General features: G+C 33.5%; 1 protein-coding gene across 1 annotated transcript in view; it reads right to left on the reverse strand.

Moving 5' to 3' along the window:
- The window catches only part of LRRC4C (leucine rich repeat containing 4C), a 1,094,185-nt gene extending 1,072,381 nt beyond the window's left edge, over positions 1-21,804 (reverse strand). The window contains exon 1 of the mRNA XM_049779635.1: positions 21,619-21,804. The gene's annotated coding sequence lies outside the window, so the exon portion shown is untranslated. The remainder of the gene's footprint in view (positions 1-21,618) is intronic.
- Between the last annotated feature and the right edge of the window lie 1,546 nt (positions 21,805-23,350).

Raw genomic sequence — 23,350 nt, forward strand, 5'->3', positions numbered from 1 at the left:
GCATGTGACATCTTATTTTGAACAGTTAATTTGCTGATGTGGCCTGCTTGTAGCCATTGCAGTACACTTCACACCTCCCTAAATTTTTGTATAGTACACAAGCTCCAAATAATTTGGCACTTACATAATGGACAAATTCAAACACTCAAACAAAGAATAGAATTTCCAGGGATACTACTTTTTTCCTTAAGAGACAGTTTTCATATTTATGGCTAGAAAATGATTCTTTTTGGCCTTTCCAGAAGTTCATGCCCAGAGCCCAGAAGTTGCTATTCACCAGCACTTTGATACAGATACACAGCAAATACATATATTCAGTGAAGATTTGTTATTCTTCATTTTTATCCTTATTGTTTATAATTTCATCTCTTTGTGTTATTGATACAAATTAAATAGTTAAGTTATTATTTATGATGTTTTTATAATTTAGTAACAACAAAATAGACCAAATATACTTTGAGTTAATAATTTTTTCTTCTTTTTTTCTAGTTATGCTTTTAGAATATTTTGCATACGCAGAGTATTAGAAAATATAGTGATCACCATCTAATTTAGACAAAAAATTTTTGCAAGTGTAAGGAAAAGATAATAACACATAAATCACATTAAAAATAAATATGCTTTAGCCACTCATCTGTTGAAGGGCATCTTGGTTGTTTCCAGAGTCTGGCTATTGTAAATAGTGCTGCAATGAATATAGGTGTGAGGAAGGGATTTTTGTATTGTATTTTTGTGCTCCTCGGGTATATTCCTAGGTTGGTGGTAAGAATCTTGCCCTGGTGAAGGGGGGTGTTCTTTACATGACTGTAATCATACAACTACAATCATATTTGTAATCACGGTGTTTAAATAAAGATAATTTAACAATAAAAAAGAACAATTTAACAATAAAAAAAGAACACAGATGGCATCTTAAGAAAGAAAAGCCAAGAGTATATATCACATAAATTAAAAGAAAGAAAATGAACAATGCAAGTCAAAAAAAAAATAAAGATGCTGGAGCTAGAGAGATGGCACAGCAGTAGGGCATTTGCCTTTCATGTGGCCAACCTGGGATGGACCCAGGTTCCATTCCTGGCATCTTATATGGTCTCCCGAGCCTGCCAGGAGTGATTTCTGAGCATAGAGACAGAAGTAACCCCTGAGCACCACCAGGTGTGACCCAAAAAACCAAACGCAACTAAGTAACTAACTACTAAATAAATAAATATTCTGGTAAATAGAGCAGAAAATACATGTCAAATAAACAGAATTTCATGGAGATACCCAACACTTACTCACAACACTTTGATAATAAGCAAAAGCTTATCTAAGGAGAAGACAGTGAATAGAAGGGTAGGATTTAGGTTGATAAGAAACACCAGTCATTAATGCACCCAACTTTTATTTTTATAAGCTGAACATGCAGACAGGCCGCAAATAGTATTGAATGTCCAGAAACATTCCAGATAAAGCAACCCAGATACAGGTTGAAACACAGTAATAAAATACAACAAGCAAAGATAGATAATGTGGGGCCATAACGGAAAATCGATAAACATGTTCAAGAGGAATTAGAAAGATTTAATTTAATTTAATTCATAATTTAAATAAAGATGATTGCATGGTAAGTGAGTTGTAAATGGCTAAGAATGGAAGTTGCCAGAGTGATTACAAGGTTACTGCAATCTTAGTGGCAATGCAAGTTTATTTCATTCAGCAATTATGTTAAATATGCAAAGAAAACATAATTCCCACAACCCCTCCCCCTTTCATTTAATAGGTGATTTATAAGTTTACAAAAGCTAGTAATGATTGTCATCAGGTTCAACAGAACAGTGTTGTAGAGCAGCCAGCTTTCTTTCTCATAGACACTGTATTTATCTCTAACATGTTTGGCAAAATACCCAGAAATATGGTTTAGGAATCCCTCATATTTATTGATCTTTGCTGTGGATCTATAAGCAGCATTTTAAGTGTTTCCTGTATATTGGCAAACTTATTTTTTCACAACAGTTATATATATTAGACCCTTTTGTTGATGAGTAATCTGAATCAGAGAAGAAATTAAGCCAGAAATGGCAAAGGCAAAATATTTATCTAGCAAGTTAGCTTTGGAATCATAGCACCTAGTAACCAAGAAATTTAAGAATGAAATTTTGAGGGGCCAGATGATAGCAAGGCTGTTAGAGTTTTTGCCTTGCAAATGGTTGACCCAGGTCAATCTTTGGTATCCCATATGGAACCCTGAGCATTCCAGGAATGATTTCTGCACAAAGAGCCAGAAATAACCTAAAATAAAAATAAAAATAAAAGATATCCAGGCTGGAAAAAGATAGAACAGTAGGTAGGGTGTAGCAGATAGGATCCAATAGAACCACGGAAGTGATTGCTGAAGGCAGAGCCAGTAGTAACCCCTGAGCATCTTTGGGTGTGTTTTCCTCATAACCCTCTTATACACAAATAAGCTTTCACTCGTTAGTTACTGTTTCTACACAGATTTGAATATTTAAATTTTATTAGGAAAGAGTAGAGAGAGATAGTATAGAGGGCATGGAGATTATTTCCCATGCAGTTGAGCCAGATTTGATCTCTGGCAAAACGAGATACCTGAGCACCCAGCCAAAGGTAAAACTGAGCACAACTGAGATGGTCCCAAACCAAAGCAAATTAAACCAAAATAACTACATAAATAGAAGAAAATAGACACCAATAATCCCCTTCAAAAATCTATTTAGATGCCGGAGTGAGAGCACAGCGGTAGGGCATTTGCCTTGCTTGTGCCTGACCCAGGACTGACCTGGATTCCATCCCTGGGGGATTCTATCCCCCATCCAGGAGCGATTTCTGAGTGCACAGCCAGGAGTAAGCACTGAGCATCACCAGGGGTGGCCCCAAAGCAAAACAAAACAAAATAAAAAATATTTAATAATGTAGAGATTTACACAAACTACAGAAAGACAATGGAAATGTCATCACAATGCAAAAGAAAGGCCATGGTTTCCCACACGTCCAAGAGGAGAATGTGGAAAGAAAGTGAAGATTTGTCTTTTACCCACTTTCAAAATCAGAATCAACATTTCATTGCCAGGTTTTGCTTTTTTTTTTTTTAATATAAATGTAAAGGCAGGCAGACTGAAATGCCAAAGTGTACCGCACGTTTTAGAAAAGGCTGTTTCTCATGGGCAGCTTTAACTCTAAACACATCCATTCAATAGTTTCTGAACTTTCCCAACAACTTCAACTTACAACTTCTCAAATTCATCACAAAAAGATTCTGACATTCCAACAGAGTAAGAATGACCTATAAAAGTCTACCTACATTCTCTGCCAGGGTTCCAATAGTACTTTCTCAGAGTTCCAAAGTTAGTTTAAAAATCCAAGTTTCTCACACCTTTCAGGTTCTACTCTTCGTGTTTAAGAATTATTCTTTCATGTCATGCCCATATGCTCTTTGATTACTGTAATATCACCATTTGTTAATGTAACATTTGGCTAATTTAACTTGTCAAGTGGATGTTTTTAATCCCTTGCTCTAAAATCTGAAGAATTTATGGTATCAGCAATAAGTTAAATGGAAAAAGAAACTTAATATTTATCTTATCAATTAAGTGTTAATTTGAATGAAACACAATAATATTAAATCATTTCATTGTCTTGCATTTATAACTATACTTAATCTCAATAGAAAGCATAGTTATTTTTTAAAGTAGTATTTCATTGAGAAAATTCTTAATTGAACCACCATGAAATGCAATTATTATGCTGTTCACGATTGAGTTTTAGTCCTACAATGTTTAACACCTGGCACTTTAGCAGAGCACATTTCTACCATAAATGCCTCCATCTTTACTCTTGCCCAGCTCCCCGTAGCCTGCCTTTACAGAATACATTTTTCTTCTTTCTATATATTTCTCTCAGTATTTCTTTATCCATCATTTTAGACACTATGGTTTGCAATATTTTTACTGAAAGGTTATCATTTTACCTCCTTTTCAGCACCCAGTTCCTGTGTAGAAGGATCATGTCCAACTATCTTTGTCATAATGGTCTGCCGTCTGTCCTGAATGCCCTGCCCCAATCTTTTGTGTAAGCTTTCTACCATGGGCCAGCTCTCCTAGTCCTTGACTCTATTTTCTTGGGGTATTACTACCATACTATACTTTTCATTATTTTTATATCCCACATATGAGTTGAATCACTCATATATCTATCACGCTCCCTCTCACTCATTTAGTTCAGCATAGAAATTTCCATATCCATCCATGTATAAACCAATTTCATGACTTCATTTTTCCTAATAGCTGCATAGTATTCCATTGTGTATATGTGCCACAGTTTCTTTAGCCACTCATCTGTTGTTGGGCATCAAGGTTGTTTTCAAATTTTGGCTATTGTAAATAGCACTGCAATGAATATGGGTGTGCAGAAGGCATTTTTGCATTGTGTTTTTGTGTTCCTAGGATATAGTCCTAGGTGCAGTATAATTGGATCAGATGGAAGCTCAATTTTTGTTTTTTTTTTAATTGGTGGGTTTAGTCCAATGACACTGAGAGAGATTTTGGAATTTTGTGCCATCTTTTTTGTAGAAATTTGTTCTGTTTGTGAGGCCTTATCTTTCTTTAAATAAATACCTTTTTCTGGTCTTTTAAAGTTTAAGTTTGTAAATTTTATGCAGTTTTTTTTTTATCTATTGAGCTGTATACTCTTAGTGAGATATTCATTTCATTGAGTTTTGTCATTATATCCCACCATTGTCTTCAGTCCTTGAGGTTTGCTTGTGAAAAGTCTGCTATAAAACCTAAGGCTGCTTCTTTGTATTTAATATTCTTTTTTTAATCTTGCTGCTTTGGATATTCTATCTCTAGCTGAGGATTTTATCCTTGAGAGTAGGATGTGCCTTGCGGTGTGTTTATCTGGATTTCCTCTTTTAGCTGATACATTTGGGACATCATATATGTGGGTGCAAGCACTCAAGTTCGGGAATATCTCAGTAATAATTTCTTTCACAGTTGTTTCTTGATTGGGGTTTTCTCACTGCCTCTTTGGGATCCCTATAATTATTATGATAAATTTTGTTGGATTTATTCCAATAATCTCTTGTCATGCATTTGTTTGTTTTGAGAATTATTCTACCTTCTGCTCTTTGAAGGTTTTTTGTACTGCATCTTTGAGTTCATTAATTCTGTACTCAGCAACTGTTACACCCCTGGTGAAATTATTATTTTACTTATCAAGTTTCCAGTTATGACATTTCTGTTTGTATTTTTCTTATTTCTGCTCACATACCCTCCTGTGTTTTATTGTGTTCCATTGTTTCTTTGAATTCCTTGAACATTTTAAGCATTTCCACCTTGAACTCCATTTTAGATTCATTATTTAATGACAGTACTGATTGGACCAGGAGGATTACTGTCCTCACCCACAAGGCATAATGGAGTTTTTCAATGTTTTATCAGAAATTCTTTTGTATTCTCAAGTGCTTCTTTGCATGTCACTGTCAGTTTTCCCGCTGCTATGGAGATCTCAAGGAAGTTTATGTGGTAAGAGATTATCCTTTGGCTATGCAAGCAGCTTGTCCACTTGGGAGGCCAAGCTTCTAAACACAGCTCCACCTGGTTGCACTGGCAGAGTTCATTATCTCAGCCAGCCAGCATCCACAGAGTTTTTTTAAATTATCATTCTAGTTTACCGAAAAAAATTAAGATAATGCAATCAGAATTTGGGATACAATTCTAGAGATTTATTATATTGCAATCATGTTACTAAGTATATTATGACATGTAGTATAAAATATATACTTGGTATAGAATCACATAATATAGAATATAATTAAAAATAAGAAGTTCTGATAGGTAGTACAATAGGTAAGGGGCTTAAATTGCACATGTTGTCCCAAATTAATCCTCAGCATTCCATATGGAATTCTTAACCCACCAGGAGTGATCCTTGAGTAAAGAGCCAAGAGTATTTATTCCATAAACAGCATTGGGTTTAGCTAAAGATTACAAACAAACTTAATACAAAGTATGATATAAAATATTTTTATTATAAGACCACTGCTATATTCTTATAATGCCAGCAAAAATGCCTACACTAATTCCGCTTCTCACTAGGATATACAACAATCTTTGCATTATGATTGATGCCAAAAGTTTCTAAAATGCTCAACGTTTTCAGTCTTACAAATGTAAATTTATAATCACATGGGTAGCCACTAAAAAGTGCTTAATATACCTTTTCCTGACTCAGCTGATTCAAATTTAATTGAGTTAAAATAAGGTATAGGCATTAGAATTTTTTTAATTTATCTTCCCAGGTAATTCTATAAATACAGAAGTAAGATATACCTTTTTGGAGTCAATTAACCTTATATGTTACACTAAATTGATTCCCCAGAGATTGTGTCATGCTAACTATCCTGTTTGTGGGGTGTGTGGATATAGGTCCTTTCAGGAGGTAAGTGAAGTTAAATAAGGTTAAAAAGATGAAGACTCATAGGAATGGTGTCCTTTTAAAAAAAGGAATTCACTAGAGATCACTATTATCCGCATTATGTGTATGTGTTTGCATGTGTGTGTGTGTGTATGTGTGTGTGATCAAAAGAAAGACCATGTGAGGCCATATTACACTAAGTAGTCACACACCAAGTCAAGGGATCTGCAAGCCAAGAACGATCTTTAACTTGATGCCAACACAACTGGCACTTAGTCTTGTACTTTGTTTGTCTCTGTAACCATGATAAAATACTTCTCTGCTATGTAGGCATCTCTGTATCTAGCATCTTAGCCTGTATATTGAGCAGGAACAACGATCTGTAGCAACTATGAGTTGGTACAGATATCTAGTACCTGAACATGAATACAAAAGTCACTTAAAGGTTTATTGTATATGTGTCTTTGCTTTTAATAAATCTAGTCTAAGAGTGTAGCAAAGCAACAGGGAAAAAGCTTCAAATACCATGGAAATGAATCAAGTCTTACAGCTTATCATATGTACATTCCTAAATAAAAGAATAAGATTTTAGAAATGCTTAGAGACATAATTTTAATACGGAGGATTCCCATTTATTATTTATTTCTCTAATTATAGAGGTTAGACTAGACTCCTAACATCCTCTTGCAGAGAACTTGTTATTTATACATATCTCATTAGGTACTGTGAAGTTAATGAATCTTTATCGATTTTGTTTGTTTACATAAAGTATATTTTTGATACATGAAGGATAATCAAGTAGGGTTATAATGTCTGCAATGACACACATTTAAGAAAGTGTTCCTTTCCAAAAATAGTTTAATTAAAAGTACTTTTGAGAATATTATTTAATTATCCATAAAGATGTTGTGGTATACAAATACAATGGAATATTTCTTAACCATAAGGAGGAAATAGTGACATTTTTGACAAAATGGAAAAATTTTGGCATAACATACCAAACCAAATGACACAGAATGGAGTAGAAATGAACCAATGAAACAAAACATATGACGAATTATGCTAAAAGAAATAAATATTAGTAACGTATATTGTAAAATCACTTAAAAGAAGAGAGGTCGAGAGGAGAGGTGTGAAAAATGTAAAAGTCACCAGTTGGTGATATGGTAAAATTGCATATTAAATAAAATTTTAATATGATACAGTTTAAATCTAATGCTAAAGTTAATATCACCCAAAATTAAAATAAACTAGCTATATTTTGAACATCATGAAGAAATAAATGTCATCTTTTAGAAAAATAAGTGCATCAAATAAAATTCAGGGTAACTTTATAAACTATTAAAATGCTTGAAAGACAGCAAAGTTTCAATTATCATAACAAGAGCTAAAGCTGAATCTTTCAAACATCATAGTTATGTTTAGAATAGGTGACCTAAAGTAAACATGTAAGCCCTAAAATCTGGTGTGCTATATTGAAAACCAGATAAGAACCACCCACTAACAAGGACCTTTAGTTTCTTTTTCCTTGAAAAAGATTGTAAAAATATTGCCAATATATAGAATGCATTAACATTCTAAAATCTTGTTAAATTTTTCTAGAATAGAGGTTTCATAAATTTATAAATGCATTTGATTTTTCTCATAACAATTCTTTTTTCTACATTTTGACTATTAAGTAAAAATCACTCTAAAATTCTGTTATCTACATACTATATAAACCATGTAATATAAACATTTACAGGATATGAATTGATTATTCGATTAAGTGACTTAGTAACATATCAAGTCCTAAGGTAAACTATTTACTTTATGTACAAATATGTAGTAACATGGGCACTAAAACTACTGGACTTCATCACGCTGTATTGAATGATTATAGAGCAAGTAGGGCAATTGTTTTGCAAGCTTCCAACCAGAATTCAACTCTAGCAACTTCAGATAGTCCTGTGAACCCTGATAGCAGTGATCCCTGATTGCAGAGCCAGTAGTAAAACCTGAACACCACTGGATCTGCCCCCCAAACAAACAAAAATAAACAGAACTCTACTAGAACCTCCAAACAGACATCTCATTTTTGTAAATAGCTGTGGAATAGAAGAGATGGAAATTAAAAGAAAAAAGTATAAGCATATTCATTTTAATTTAGCTAAAGCATCCATCACTAGCCACATATCATCTGACTGTGTTAAATCTACTCTGAATATTACCTACCATATTTTCCAGCGTATAAAATGACTTTTGAAACAAAAAAAGTCAACCAAAAATCGGGGGTCGTCTTATACGCCGAGTATATCCCGAAAAATGTTTCAATATGTCGCTAAATGAAAATTGTCTGAATATTGCCACAAAACGAATTTTTCAACTCGATCCTGCAGCAATCACAGTCAGGCTGCTTGGACTGCCTCTCTAAATCAGCCAATCCAAGCAGGTTTTTTATGCATGCAAATTATACAGTGTTCTCTACCCAAATCTACACTGTAAAAAGCCTGCTCAGATTGGCCAGAGTCAGAGAGAAAGTCTATTACAGTATAAACTTTGGACCTTTGCTTGTTGTGAGTGGCTCACTGTGGAAGATACAGTTGCAGCATAGGTACATTCTGTCATATACCGCAAATATAGGCCTAAACCTAAATTTTAACTGTAAAATTAGGGGGTCATCTTATACGCCCAGTTGTCTTATAAGCGGGAATCTACGGTACTCAAAATAAATGCCACATACTATAGAAGGTTCAGTAATACAGATTAGGAGTGAATACATTACTTCTTTGAGTTAGCAAATTTGCTAGCTTTCAGTTGCTGATGAGAAAATTATAGCAGGCTCTTAAATGTTAGAGGGCCAATAGTTTCATGCATCCTTTAACAATAAAGTTAAGGCTAAATATACACTTCTGTAAACAAACCCAGTACCCTTCACTTCCCTCTTCTCTTTGAATTACTCAAGGGCTATCTCAACCATCTTAATGAAATCAGGCATAAACAAAATTACATTCTTTGAAAACTGAAGCAATAACACTTCAACTTGTATTAAATCCCTTGCCTTGGATCTAGTGGGTGCAACAAGGACCTGTGAAATTACAGATTGACCCCTATTTGTTATTCCCATTTGTTTGTTCCACTATCAATTAGATTTGATAACATTATAGTGTCCTGAAATGTACTAAATCTTGAATTATTTAAAAGACACATGAAGTACTTCAGCAAACCTGTATTTTATACCCTATCCTTACTTGCCAGAATTTGTGGTCTGCAAGTCAGCAAATTACGTACTGGCCATATTATCAGTTAAAGACTTGAAATCTCTTTAGAAATGGAATTGAACATCATTGTTTTCCTCCAACTAAGAAGCAAGTAAAGGATATATTCAATTCCATTTGTACCTGACACTGTATGAATCTATCTACCTTTACAGTCAATTGCAATGACAGCAGTGATTTAGGTGACAGACAATGACCTTGAAGGTCACTGGAATGAATGCCAGATCCTAGTGACTTTCAGGAATAAGTCCAATTCCTAAAAGTTAGATTGCTATAATAACTATGTATCATTGATCACAGACACTCTGTCTAGTTCTCAAACAAAGAAAATAAAAAATAATTGTGAATAGTTGGCTAACAACTATATATAAAATAAAGAAATCCTTATGTAAGTCATGACTAATTTAATTAAAAATATTCTGAGGTCAAAAAAACACAGAATGTTTATAAAAGACTGAATAGGAAAGATTAGAACGGGAAGGTGCTATTGTATTTTCTTTTATCTCTAATGTTTCCATTGTCTACATTTCTAATAATGAATATGTTACTTTTTTCAGAATTTTATTGAGATGAAATTCACATATGAAAAACTTTCATCCCCACAATGCAATTCAATGATTTTAGTGAAGACTCTGAATTATTCATGCATTGCCACTATATGATGCTATAATATTTAAAAACTTTCTAAATGTATCTTAACCTTTAGTGATCATGCTGCTGTCTCCTTGACCTGAATTCTTGGAATCCACTAAAATTTCTTGTTTCTGTGGATTTGATTATTTTGGACATCTCATATCAATAGAATATAATAATAGCCATCTATTTGTGTCTATTTTATAAAACATCATGTTATCTCTGCTCATATATTGTATGTCATGTATAAATACACATCATTTGTAGTACCAAAAATTGATGATACAATAATATATCTTATTTTCATTATTTATCAGTTAATGGTCATTTGAATTGTGTCAACTTTGGAGCAACTATAAATATGCTTCCCTGATCATGTATGTGCTTTTAATACATATATTTTTAGTATTCCTAAGTATATGCCTTTAATAGAAATAACTATAATGTTTTGGACTGTTAATATGCTTTACAATGTAGCCTAACCTTTTTGTAAACCAACCATGCATGTATTTTTTAATATACACAAAAATGTAAATTAACAAATTAGATTTCAATACTCAATATTCGTACACTGTAATATGGAATGTACAGATTATTGGACTTTCAATTAATGTATACACTATATGGTAGTATTTGCAAGTATTTATTTTAAATAATTATTTCTACTATCACCATTATAAATATAAACAAACATGAATATTAGAAAAACTAAAATAGTCAATTTAGGCAGAGAAAAATAGAAATAATAAAGTTGGTAGGGGGAATAACCATTGAAAATTCAACTAACTTTTCATTTTATGTTCAAAATTGAGAATTTATAAAGATCTTTTGGAATACAAATGATATTTCAACTTTAAACATATTCTCAAAAGAAAAAAGGCAGATAAAAATTAAAATCAAATTTTAGTAAATGTCAACTACTAACAGCCCCATGTGTGAAAATCCAGCTATTCTTTTCTGCTTCATACATAAGCACAATAATTGTATAGACAGTCCCTTCCTTATTTGCTGACAGTGTGTTGATGATGAAGAAGACAAAATAGCCTTTCTCTTCTGGGCAATATTAATTAAGGAGTGCTGGTTGATAAGAGTTCAAAATAAATCTAAATTCTTCAAGTCAATGTCCACATCAATATCATATGTATACAGGAAGTACATTCACATGCATGAGAGCAGAGTATATTATGCCTCTTTTTTCAATAAATAAGAGATATTTTTTTAAATTTGGAAACCAATAATAAAAATGTAAATCATAATATAAATTTATATCTCTATATACTTTTCTACTCACATTATTATCTATTACTCATGTGCTTTTTGAAGCATAAAGAAAATATAAATATGTTGTCCTTTCTTGGATTATACAAAATTGAGGGTCTGAGATGGAATAAATAATGAATAAAAATAAGAATTTCATAAAGAAAGACTATCCTAGGCTTCATCCTATGACCCTTGAAAATAACAAGCTCTCTAGTTACAGAGGCCTGATTTTATCCACAACTGAGCGGAAATTTTCCTGGCACCATAAAAAGACCTTGGGGTGTAAAAATGAGTGTGTACGGAGCCTGTAGCTGTTCCCATGCTAGTATGCTTCAAGGGTGGAGAAACCCTAGATCTCTTAGGCCAAGAAAATTCCCTTTGTAATTTCCCTAATACTTACTGTGCCTATGCAAGAAAGAAAGAAAAGAAAGAAAGAAAGAAAGAAAGAAAGAAAGAAGAAAGAAAGAAAGAAAGAAAAAAGAAAGACAGACAGAAAGACAGAAAGAAAGAAAGAAAGAAAGAAAGAAAGAAAGAGAGAAAGAAAGAAATAAAGAGAGAGAGAGAGGGAGGGAGGGAGGGAGGAAGGAAGGAAGGAAGGAAGGAAGGAAGGAAGGAAGGAAGGAAGGAAGGAAGGAAGGAAGGAAGGAAGGAAGGAAGGAAGGGAGGAAGGAAGAAAGGGAGGAAGGAAGAAAGGGAGGAAGGGAGGAAGGGAGGAAGGGAGAAGAAAGGGAAGAAGGAAGGGAGGAAGGAAGGGAGGAAGGGAGGAAGGAAGGAAGGAAGAAAGAAGAAAGGGAGAAAGAAAGAAAGAAGGAAAGAAAGAAGAAAGAAAGAAAGAAAGAAAGAAAGAAAGAAAGAAAGAAAGAAAGAAAGAAAGAAAGAAAGAAAGAAAGAAAGAAAGAAAGAAAGAAAGAAAGAAAGGAAGGAAGGAAGGAAGGAAGGAAGCACGGAACGAAGGAAGGAAGGAAGGAAGGAAGGAAGAAAAAAGGAAGGAAGGAGGAAGAAGGAAGAAGAAAGAAAGAAAGAAAGAAGAAAGAAAAAGAAAGAAAGAAAGAAAGAAGAAAAAAGAAAGAAAAAAGAAAGAAAAAGAAAAAAAAAGAGAACAAGAGTCACAAAACCTTGTCATACCAGCCCTCCATGATTTTTCTTCAGTCTAGTGGTTATTTGGTAGTCATTTTTTGTTGCTCTTTACTTTTTTTGTAGTTGTTGATCTTGGTTTTTTGATTGTTTGTTTTTGTTATTTTTTTCATCTTTTTCACCTTTTTTCTTTTCAATTGATATTTATAACCTAGATGGACTCCTCTGAGTTTTCTTTTCATTTTTTTTCTTTTCTTCTTCTTCTTTTTTTTTTTTTAAAGAGAACCACATAACTTGAATCATCTTGTTCCACCTCATCAATTGAGGGAAAAAAAAATGAATGGTACCAGGATCAAATGGTCATATGATCATTGAGTAGAAATAAAAAATGATCAGACTCAAACACCAAACCCAAAGTCAATGACAACAGAATCAATACCCAATATACAACAAGCTATACACAGAGTGGAGCAGTTACACTAGCTGTCTGGGGGGGGGGGCAAACGAGAGAGATCTGAATGCATGCTGGGAACAGAAGTGGAGGGAGGACAACAATGGTGGTGGGAATGTTTCTAATTCATTGTCACTATGTACCTTAAATATTACTGTGAAATATTCATAATTCACTTTGGTATAATAATTATTTAAAAAATAATAATTTGACCTGGGTATATGTCTCTGTTTCTACTATTAGAACATTCCTCATTTTCAAAACAATTTTTTAACAAAACTAGAATCTGTAGTTATTTCTATGAATTCATTTCTATGAGTCAAGAGTTTTGTAATATGGACCAGTTGATTACTTGAGTAAAATTTACCACATTTATTTAGCTAGAACAAACCTCCTGTTATAAATGAATAAAATTATCCTAAAATACTTAAATATTTTGGGTTATATTGCTAGAATTGATTTTTCATTATTTTGGGGGTCGCTCAGGGTGATTCCTAATTCTGAAATCAAAACTTAGGCTAGTGGGTGTTCAGGGGACAATATGAGATGTTGGAGATCAAACTCAGGTGGGTTGTTTGCAAGGAAAGCACCCTACCTATTGTACTATCTCTTTGACCCATTATTGCCAGTTTAGTAAGTATAGAGAACCCATTATCAAAAATACAGCAGAAAAAATAATTATTATATATTAAACTTTATTATATCTATTATGCTTGTATAGTGGGATAATATGCAATCATTAAAATGCTCTCATAGAAACTTATTTATTGACAAGACAATACTATGATTTATGATTTTATTGTTGAGCATCATGTAATCTAAACAAGTTTGGTTTACTATAACTTCTTTGGTGATATATTTGTCCTTGCTTTTATATCTCAATACAAATATAAATTGACAAAATCTCTTCTGGGCAACCTAACAATCCATGTAAGATAAATAGAATTGTGCATATTTATTTGAGAAACTCTTCCATGTTAGAATGTAATTTTTCAAGATCAAGTAACAAAGTTTTGTCACCTTATACTATCTGGATCTAATATACTGGTCCACAGTTAATATTATTCAATATTTATCCATTGTATACATGTAACCATTGCATGAACACATGAGCAATTTCTTAGCAGTCCAAAATCTACTTTATTTTTAAGATTAAACAAAAAAATGTAGGTTTTGACATGTTTTTTCTATAATTTTTATTGTGACCAAAGTGAATTACAGATCTTTCACAGTAATATTTTATGTACATAGTGACATTGAATCAGGGGAATTCCCACCACCAGTATTATCCTACCTCCACCCCTGCTCCCAGCATACTAACACAGATAAGTATTTATTCATTTATTAGTGTTTGGAGTTCATTAATCTATTTTTAGTTATTTATCCCTGAAAGAATTGAGAAAATAAAAAATAAAGTATTTTGCCCTGTTCAATAAAATAAAGATAAAACAAAAAATGTAAAATATTTACTAGTCTTGTAGAAAAGAACTGCTATGCTTGTTCATAATAAGAATATACAGACATTTGGAGCTAAACTCTCCATTCTACCTTGCTACCCTAGAGACAGAAAGAGATGATATTTGTAACCTGTAGTAATTCTGACACTGCAGTGTATGTTTCTTTGATTCTCTCACTGTGAGTCTAAACATTTCTGTTGAATTCATTAATAGATTTAATCCAATAGTCTCTTCAAATCATCTTACTTTTCAAATAAAATGGTATTCTCCATATATTTATACTTGGTAATAATTAAGTCCCTTAAAATATACTAAAAAATTGATATTAGAACAAAAATGTTGAAGGGAGCTACACAGGCAGAATCCTCATTGTATTTTGTGCTAATTCTAACCCAAAACATCTTAACTTATATGTGCATAATTCATTTATTAAGTCAAGATTATTTTTTCATACAGCAACAGTGTTGAGTTGACCTTTTAACAGAGCCCATTAAAATGTAGTTAAAGAAATTCATTATTCACTATTCTTATCTATATATAATATAATATAGCAGGAATTCATCTAATAAGTTTGCAAAGATACCTCTTAGAATTTAAAAAGAGAGATTATTTGTAGTTCAATGGGGAGTAAGATCCCTTTCACCCTTAGCATCTCTATGGTCAGTATTTTCAAATTATCTAAGGAAAGTCAGGGCATGGGTCACTGGGAAGAAACTCAAATGGATAAATTCCAGGAGGGGAAGAAAAGCAAAAGAGCAATAAAGCAAGTTTTCAGAAATCAAAAGGCTTCATACTGCACTCACTAATGATCAAAAAATATTAAAATTCAGTGGTAAGTACATATGTGTAGAAACATACAAGTGGTATTTTATTTAAAACCACTAGAACAATCATGGCCTGTAAGAATTTCTATTCATTTGCAATAATAACATGTGGTGAAAGAACCATGGAGCACTTTGGCTTCACTTTTTTGCCTAAAACATTAGATTAGAGATATTGGAAGGAAAAAAGCATGAGGTATTTCTCCTATTTTGCTTCTTCTAAATTATATTAAATTGGGAGTAATGGCATGAAGGGCTTGTGTCACTTGAGAGTCCAGGGGCATATTTTGATAATCTATCTAGATTTTGACTAGTCTTGGCTTGAAAAAACTGCAAAGAAAGCAGGTCTTCTTCAGCTTTAAAACATTTGAAAAGATAATTTTATGGGTCCCAATTTCAATAAGACATGACATATTGTAAAGTTCTTTGTATATATTTTGATTTATTTTGACCTAGATTTTTATGAGACAACCGGGGATCCTTAAATATTCTACAGTATGGTAAAATAATGGATATCAAAAAAGAATCAGGCCATTTCTTAGGTACAAAATACTATGATAATGTAAATGTTTTATAAAGATATGGAAATAAATATAGCAATATTATCTGTTTTGGAATTTTAAAGACAATGCTTTATGTATTTTGCGAGCTTATTACCTAAGTAGTATTATTTTCCTGTCTATAATGAAAATAAATCAAAAAAATGAAGTGACATTGCAGAATAAGCAATAAGTAAAGAAGGTTCCATTTTCTAAAATAAAATGAACTAATTATCTATACCAGATATATCAGTTATATTTAGATAAGGATCCTTTAATTTCTGTTTAACAAATATATCCGTTTATAAAGGGTTATATATAGAAAAAGTTGATAATCCTAAGAATTGAAAATATAGTTGAGATAATTGATTACTTTACACAAGTATATAGAAATAGTACATTTTTATGTTTATTTGTCATTGTTTTTTTTTTGTTTGTTTTTTTTCTTTTGCCACACCTGGTGATGTGCAGTGGTTACTCCTGGCTATGCACTTAGAAATCGCTCCTGGCTTGGGAAACCATATGGGACGCCAGGGGGTCAAACCAGAATCAGTCCTAGGCTAGCATGCGTAAGGAAGAAGCCTTATGGTTTGTACCATCACTCCGGAGAAATGGTACATTTTTATAGTTGACATTTTACAAAAAGACTTTGAAATTTTATTCATTTTAAATCATTACTTTTTTTATCTTAGGAAGTTTTATTTTTAGTAAAAGTATTTATCATTTAAAATAATTTCAAAAGTACAAACATGTTTGCAGTTGAGCTTCAGTCATAAAAAGAACAGACCTTTCACCTGTGGCACATTCTCACCAACAAAGTCCCTAACTTCTTCCTTCCCCACCTCCTGCCTGTATTCAAGACAAATATATTCAAAGAACTAATAAGCTTATGATTTTAAAGGTATTTTAGAAATAGTGTTACTTTTTATTAAAAATAAAATGATTTTGATTTGACAAAATTAGAATAATTACTTTTTTCACAAAGAATCACAAGTTTAAGTTCCATTCCTTGACCTGTCCAGATACCAAGTTCTCTAGATACAGAGGTCTGATGTTATCACCCATGATGGAGCACATGTCTTCCATACACCACAAAAGGATCTAGGGGAGACTAAATGAACATGCAAGGAATCTGTAGTTAGTCCCATGAGAGTATACTTCAAAGGCAGAGAAACCCTGTAATTCTTAGGCCAAGGGAATTCCCCCTCTAATTTCCCCATTATTTACTGTGCCTATGCAGTAAAAAAAAAATAAGCAGAACAAAATACATTTATTTATTTATTTTATTTACTTTTTTTGTTTGTATGTCTTTGGTCTTTGGTTTTGTTATTGTTGTTGTCATTTTCTTTCTTTTTTTTTGCGCTTTGTTTAATTTTTATTTCAGGACCATGGTTATGTGGTGCTTGTCTTTATTGCTGTAGTACTCTTTGGATTTTTTGTTTGATTCTTCCTTTTGTATTGCTGTGGTATTTCTCTTCCTTTCACCCTTTCTTCTCTCAAACTGATGTGGAGAGCCTCTAAGGACTTTGCCCATTTTCGGCTTACTTGATTTTTACCCCATTTTATTGCTTTTCTTCTCTTCAAATGAATCACATAACTTGAACCATCTTGCTCCACCTCTCAAATTGAGGGGGAAATAATGGACGGTACCAAGACTAAGCAGTTGTATGATCACTAAATAGTGATAAAAATGATCGGATTTTAACACCAACATCAAAGTCAATGACAAAAGAATTGATTCCAAATCTACAATAAGCTAGACACAGAGGGGACCACTTAAATTAGCAACCCAGGGAGTAAGGGAGAGGGATATGGGATGCAAGCTGGGAACGAGGGGGAGTGGCGGAAGGAGGACAAATTTAGTGATGGGAATCCCCTGATCCAATGTTAATATGTACCTAAAATATTACTGTGAAAGATATGTAACCCACTTTCATCAAAATAAGAATTATAAAGGAAAAGAATCACAAATAATTATTGGTATGTAAAAGTATTCTACCACTTTTCAACTTTAAAATAAATATAACAATACTCTAAAAATTAATAATTTAATTATTAATCCTCAAACAAAATAGTCATCAATATTTTTCAAATAATAAATATCAATCTAACAATGTTATTATAACATTATCTATGTGTATAAAATATGTAGCAATTAAGTTGCATGAGATCTCTGGTTTCAATAACTTTATATCTGATGATAAAGATGATATATCTATTAAACTTCTGATGATTTTATTAGCTCAAGACAATTCCTATCTAACATATTTATGTGAATAAAGCTGAACAATTAATTTCAGAAAGAGTGACGTAAGATTTTTAGCTGTAAAAAAGAACTTGAAATATTCAATTACTCTATAAAAAGATACAATGATAGAGAATACTATTAAAATTATATGCTTAATGAGAAATCTTAAAGATTTGCATACATGTATATAAATCACAAATTCTAAAATTATGTGTATTTATTCAAAGAAAACCAGACTTATTGAATTGCTTCACTTCACATCTAGGAACATACCCCTTTCCTAGTGAAAAACTCTATTAGTTGCAAGGTGAATAGGCTTTAGAAAGTAGCATCGAAATTAGATCCCATATTCTAATGCAACATAGAGTATCAGAATGCTAAATTACTAGGAAAGTGAATGAGTGAATAATAACTATAAATTTTAGATGATCTTCCCTCTCTTGAGGGCATTTCCTGTTATGGTACTGTGGGGATCTATCCTACCTAGACTGTACAAAACCCTAGACTGCACAGCTTGAAGCTTCGCACTGGATCTTAACCCCTTCCCTGTCTATTTCAAAAGAGTTAAAAAAAAAAGTGGGAGGAACGCTAAACCCTGCCACTCCAACACCCCTTCTTTTTCTTGTTTTGTTTTGATTTGTTAGGTTTTTTTTGTTTGTTTTGTTTTTGTTTTTGTTTTTGTTTTCGGGCCACACCCGTTTGATGCTCAGGGGTTACTCCTGGCTAAGCGCTCAGAAAATGCCCCTGGCTTGGGGGGAACATATGGGACGCCAGGGGATCAAACCACGGTCTTTCCTTTGCTACTGCTTGCAAGGCAGACACCTTACCTCTAGCGCCACCTTGCCGGCCCCGATTTGTTAATTTTTGACTTTATTTTCCTTCTCTTTCTTCTTACACTTTTCTCTTTCTTTTTCATTCTTGTGGTTATTATTTGGTGATTTTTTTCTTTTTCTTTGCCGGTGCATTTTTTTCTTTTATCTTCTATTTTTCTTTCTTTTTTTCTTTTTTTCTCTTCTTTCTTTATTTGGTAGTTGTTACCAAGTTGTTTTCTTCCTTTTTTCTTATCATTTTTATCTCCAATGACGGCGGAATGGATGCTCAAACTACAACAAGCTGTAAAGTGGAGACCAGTTGCACTAGCATTCTGGAGGATAAAGGAGGGAGATATGGGATTCATGCTGGGAACAGGGGTGGAGGGAGGACAGCACTGGTGGTGGGAATGCCCCTCATTCATTGTCACTATGTATCATTAATGATGCAGTGAAAGATTTGTAATGCACTTCGGTCACAATAAAAATTAAAAAAATAAAATAAATAAAGAGGACATACAAATTTTCTTTGAATAGTTCTTATAGATACACATCTTTAATAGGCATAACCATTATCAAACATCCCATATAAAAGCAATGTACCCTTTCCTCGGGTTCCATTCAATATACTAGTAGTATACTGGTATAATATATACTACACTATATATACACCAGTGTACTATATATACTAGTGTACTATATATACTAGTATACTCCAATATACTAGTAGACAAATCTCTGTTCAGAGCTCATGTAAACAAAATGCTCTGGAGTCTGTTGGTCTGGACACCTCGGCCTCCCATAAGCACTAGTAACTCACTGTGACTTTCACTTTTTGCATAGGCACATCAAAATGGGAAAAGTTAATAGTTGTAAACAAGTTCTTATCTAATAGAGATAGGAATGCAAAATATTTTATACTGCAGTGGGACCTTACAACCTAGACACTTGTCATAATGATTTGACTTAGACTCCAGTTGATCTGACACTGACTATTCACCCCCTGAACCGAGGATACCACCTATTGAAACAAACAAGGTTTCCCCAGCAACATTAACATAAATTCTACCGAGGAAAGTTCTACTACCGCCATGGCACTGACTTACTCCAAAAACAGTTTTTTTTATCACCCTGACAACCAGGCAACAGCAATAGTCTGCTTTTAGGGCAGAATTCTCTGCAATGTTAACTGATAGAACCAGAAGACACAACACACCACCTGGTCTTCGACACAGGACCTGTACAGAAACCAGGATCTGTAACTACAGAAACCTGAGAGCAACGAGGAGACTAAAGAGCTGACCATCGAGAAGGACTAGGGGTTTGGACAACAGAGTATGCTTGGAGCCTTAAGTTAGTCTTAAGCCAAAGTGTTTCGGGGGTAAGATCTCCCTGTTTTTAGGCCAAAGGTATTTATTTCCAATCTCTTCCATGTTTTGTGCGCCTACGCAAACGACAATTGTCAAACACACACATTTTTTAAATGTATTTCCCATCTCTTGAGAAAAAAAAATGGGAACATACTAAACCTTTGGCTATTGTATTAATGACTTTATAGGTGCTACAATAAGTTTCACAAATGTAACTGCTAATGAACTCTCTCCCCTTCTTCCATTTTTTAATTCTCTGTTCTCTTTCTATTTCTTAATAACTTTGCTTTCTGTCTTTCTGAAACAAATGCATTATGATCAGTTATGTCAAAAATGTGATACATTTTCTTTAAATAAATAATTTTAAAATAAAAATAAATTTAGATGGTCAAATAAGGCTGAGATAAAAAGTTTTTATACACTAGAATCAAATAATAGATGTTGATATTTGAATAAAAAAATACTTTCCTATACATGGATGTACATGGAATCTATTATGCTGAGTGAAGTAAGTCAGAGGGAGAGAGAAAGACGCAGAATGGTTTCACTCATCTATGGGTTTTAAGAAAAATGAAAGACATTTTTAACAGTATCTCAAGACAAGAGAGATGAGGGCTGGTAGGTACAGCTCATGACAAGAAGCTCATCACATAGAGTGATGAGTGCAGTTGGAGAGATGACTACACTGAAAACTATCATAACAATGTGAATGAATGAGGGAAGTAGAAAGCCTGTCTCAAGTACAGGTGAGGAGGGAGATCTGGAAAATTGGTGGTGGGAATGTTGCACTGGTGAAGGGGGTGTTCTTTACATGACTGTAATTATACAACTATAATCATATTTGTAATCACGGTGTTTAAATAAAGATAATTATAAAAAAAGAAAATACCCCTTTGATTAGTTAATAGACAAAGTTAATTTTACATAAACTGGAAATCAGAGAGTCACGAATCTTTCTCTTTTTAATCATGGTCTATTTGGAAATAAAAATTTAGAAACTTTGAGAACTAACTATAAATGAGTACTTAAGGCAAACAGTGTAAAACTTTATAATGAAATAGAGCAGAGTTGAAGGTTAAGAATTATAATATCACAAGACACAGCAAATATGTGGCAAACTCTGTTACAAATGTTGATGTTGAGGATGAGGCCAACACACAGTTTTGTCTATATAACTGAAATCTCTCAAGAAAAAATATTTTATAAAGCATTCTTCTCAAGATGGGATAAGTCAGATACTGACCCATCAGTTCCCTAAATAACTGTAACTGAGTAGATTGCTTACCTGCTACTGCTGTGCTTTTGTGCACTTCTCCCTCAATAAAAGGCTGATCCCAGCTGGTGTATGTGCTTTCTGGTCGTCCACTCTAGATTACTTGACATTAGTTGGTCTTGGACTTGTTATTAATTCTCTGTGAGCCCCAGTATCCTCTTCATCAAATAGGAGTAATGACAGTAAACACTTCACTTGGTTTCTGTGAGGATTAAATGAGATAATCTATGTCAAGTGTTTATCACAGCACCCATACATAGCTACCATTCCAAAATTCTTGCTATTATACAATTGAAGATTTTTTCCAGGCAATTGATTTTTTTCACTAAAATATGTGATACTGCATTGCATCTTAAAAAGAAATAAAATACACGGAGCCGGAGTGGTGGCACAGCAGTAAGGAGTTTGCCTTGCACGCAGCTGACCTAGGACAGACCGCAGTCTGTTCTCTCGCCTTCTTTTTTTATATTTTTTTTATTATTATTATTTTTATTTTAATTATGACAACAAAGATGCAAAGAAAGAGGACAGGGTAAAGTTACAGTGGAAGCCCAATCACCCATAAACAAAATTCACGGTATTCCCATCGATGATATCCCAGCCTTGAACTTTCAGCCAAAGAACATTAAGAAAAACAAAACTAAACCCATGTACAATACAATTGCTTTGTCCCTCAAATCCCCAGTTATAGTACATACTATTTCTTAGCAGCACACAATATAATCTAAAGACATTAGACTTATGTAACTCCTTAAACATTGAGGGCAAAGTACATTTCTCTAGTTCCATGCACATGCTTACTAGTTTAAGTTAACCTCAAAAGTTTTAGTGGGTTATTTTTCTTAAGGATTAGCGTCAAGGGAACTTAGTAAAAAACGGTATTAAAGTGGCATTTGTTTGCATAGGCCCACCAAAACATAAGGGACATGGAAAGACAAATTATGGTCTAAATACAAGGAGACCCTACCCCTGAAGTTTCCTGGCACAGGACTGACTCTAGGCTCCAGGCAAACTAGTTTGTCCAATTCAAGTCATCGTCTGTAGTGGCAATACACCTCCATTCCTCACATAGTCTCTGTTGTTGGTATCATGCTTCTGTATTAAAGATCCTGGAGTCTGCATATCCCATATTGCAGTCAGGATGGTGCAGAGCATGCTCTTGTTTCACCTCACACTTAGTGGCACTAGAGAGAACCATGTCCTGTAGAGCAGGTCATTGATGTTGTCAAGTCTTCTCAGTGTAAACGGAAGTCTCTTTTTAGGGGGTCGATGTCAGACCCTTGGTAGTGTCTTTCCTGGTAGAGGACTGCTTCCAGCTGTTGCTATAAAAGACCTTGGATGTTTCATAGATAGCTTGCCTGGTTCCGGCGTGAATGGAGGATGCCCATTCTTCTGAGGCCTGTGCCAGGTCATTATATCATTATATCAATGTTCAGGGTGTAAGGTACATTGTACTGAGATTTATTAGATAAGAACTTATCTATATGTATGGTGTTTTCCCATTTTAATGTGTCTATGCAAACAAGGATCAATGCCATGAAGCGTTATTGGTGCATCTGGAGGCAATAGGAACAAGACCAGCAATTTCTATGACATAGTTCCATCATAGGGATCAAACTGAGGGACATTTCCAACAACAATCCTTACTATACAGCTTACAAAGAAAAGACAAGATGAAAAGTGGATAGAAACATCATGGTAGAAAAATATATAGAAAGTTACATCAGTTAAAAAAAATACCCAT

The sequence above is a fragment of the Suncus etruscus genome, chromosome 9 (assembly GCF_024139225.1).
Source record: "Suncus etruscus isolate mSunEtr1 chromosome 9, mSunEtr1.pri.cur, whole genome shotgun sequence".
In the NCBI taxonomy this organism is placed as follows: Eukaryota; Metazoa; Chordata; class Mammalia; order Eulipotyphla; family Soricidae; genus Suncus; species Suncus etruscus.